Source organism: Orbicella faveolata, unplaced genomic scaffold (assembly GCF_042242905.1).
Source record: "Orbicella faveolata isolate gen_17 unplaced genomic scaffold, um_ofav_v1 contig_2, whole genome shotgun sequence".
NCBI classification, from domain to species: Eukaryota; Metazoa; Cnidaria; class Anthozoa; order Scleractinia; family Merulinidae; genus Orbicella; species Orbicella faveolata.
Window position 1 is genome coordinate 14,295,204 of NW_028301547.1, and position 2,498 is coordinate 14,297,701.

The following is a 2,498-nucleotide window of genomic DNA, read 5'->3' on the forward strand; positions in this document are numbered from 1 at the left end:
CTTGCAATTCCAAACACCATTTCAATGAAGACCGAATCATATTTAGACGCTTGATAAACCGACCCATGAAAGGATGAAGTTTCCATGGGAGAGGAAACGAGACAATTGGAAATAAGAATGAAAATCAAACTGACAACGCTTAATTAAAACTTAATCATAGAATCCAAATAAACCTGCTTTCTCTTGTCCACCAAATAAATTGCAATGATCTTACCTTTTGTACGAATTTCATCAACTAAAAATCATGGTTGCTGAGATAATCAGTGGGAAAGACATGATAATAACTTCATAGCAATCAAAACGATAACATCTACCGTGAAATCGTTTCAGAAAAACGTAATACAGACTCCATGGTAACGACAAGTATGTTTGGCAGTAACCCTAGGACGGATTAACTCAACTCCAAGCAGATATGCAGATACGCAGTTTCAGTTAAGCCATGCAGCCTGTTAACAAAGCACCTTCGATCTTTCAAAGATAGTTGGAAAGCATTTCAAGCCGCATCCTCGGGTATACTTCACCTTAAATGACTTCCATACTGTACTGAAATGCTGCATTTCCAAGTAAATATATTAAGGAAGACCTCTTTGCGGCACAGCAAACATTAAAACAGCAATATGAGCATTGCTAAGGAAGCTTGAACCCAAACTGCACAAGCGTTCCTTTGTATGGCGCCTTTACAAGGAACCCATTCATTGTGGTTTCTTGTAGTTTCTAATGTTATTCTTGCTATCACTTCAACGTTAGGTAATACTGTGATCTTAGCTGCTCTTTGCAAGGAGTCGTCCCTTCATCTTCCTTCCAAGATCTTGTTACGTTCACTGGCGCTCACTGATTTGTCTGTTGGGATTCTCTTGGAGCCACTATTTGTTATGTTTTTAACCCTTTGAATACCAAACTGAAGCTAAAAAATACCGTTTTTAACCGTTTAGTCAGGTTTTTTTAGCTGCCATGACGCTAAATAAGCCTAAGTTTTGTTAAGAAAGCTTTTTTTTACTAAAAGGAGAGATTTTTCGAGGATTAGGCACAAAATTGAGCAAAATTTCAATTCGGGGCATGCGCATAAGCCAAACTTTGGACTTTTTCTTTTTTTTTTGCCATTAACCGTTCTCAATTTTGTTTGTTGCTCCCTGTCCTTTCTGTTTTTCTCGGCCCTTTTACACTGGCTACCTTTTGCGTTGTATGTTCTTTCTGGCTGCCGTGAAAAGTTGGATGTTAATTACGGGCGAAGCCTAGAAATGGACCTTGATCAATTATAGGCGTAGTGGACCATTTTACCACCGTTTTTGCACCAAAACTGATAACGTTGTTTTTCGATTTGCGACGTCGGAATGTCGTCGATATCTAAACCTGACCATTGTGCGGAAAGGCCTAACCTAGTGCTACTATCTGCTTATCAAGAATATCTGATGACATTTAAATTGATGACGTCACAAGTGGTGCAAAGAGCACGACCATTAAGTGGCCGTATATGGCCACTTGGGCGTCAAAGGGTTAATTACGCTGGAATACAAAAACTGGAATCTTTGTACCCAGATTGCTTTGACGATTCTCGTTGCAGCTCAAGTGTTCTGTAACTTATCTTTGCTCACACTGACAGCAATCAGCGTGGACAGACTTCTCGCCTTGTTACTGGGCATAAGATACAGACAAGTGGTTACTTTTAAACGAGTTTTAATGTTTGTGATCTGTTTTTGGACTTTAATCACTTCTCTTGCATTGGTGGTGGTCTGGGACTACCAGTTTTCTTTGCACGATAACTCCATAGCAGTCTTATTCTGTTCAGTAACCTCAACATGTTGTTATACAAAGATCTTCCAGAAACTTTACCATCATCAGATTCACGTTCACCAAGGACAACCCAACGGACATGCGCCGTTGAACATAGCACGATACAGAAAAACAGTGTCCAGTACATTGTGGGTACAGTTGACGCTAGTAACGTGCTACCTTCCAGCAGGCACAGTTGTAGCATTAATGGCCATCAAAGGAATAACTCCGACTCTTGGTATTGCTTTGGCGTTTCTTGTTACTGTTGTACATTTAAACTCAACTCTGAACCCGATCCTATACTGTTGGAAGATAGGGGAGGTGAGACGAGCGGTTGTAGAAATACTGCGACAGACGTTTTGTTTGTCGTCGAATTAAATATTTTGAGAAACAACAGAACACTTCACAGAAGGAAGAAAAGACGGCAGGGCAAGCAAAACAAAACTAGATATTCTTCTGGCTCTTTACGAGAAGTGCGTTTGCTGGTCCGCTACAACATGCGTTGTGTGTGTTCCTCCCTGTGCAGACACCCCTCGTTGGCTATCTACCTTCTAATATCCAACTCGCGCTCGTGGAATAATTGTTCAATATAGCATGAAAATCTTGGTAGACTTGAGGAAATCTTACAACACTACTTTTGTGAATAATAGTTATTGGAATTTTGGGAAAATTAGAGGATTAAACTTCTATTTTCCTACAACACGCCGAAAGTGATGACTGCAAAAGGA

General features: G+C 40.1%; 1 pseudogene; it reads left to right on the top strand.

Annotated features, from left to right (window-relative positions):
- Positions 1-591: 591 nt before the first annotated feature.
- Positions 592-2,470, top strand: LOC110062945 (adenosine receptor A3-like; annotated as a pseudogene).
- Positions 2,471-2,498: the final 28 nt, after the last annotated feature.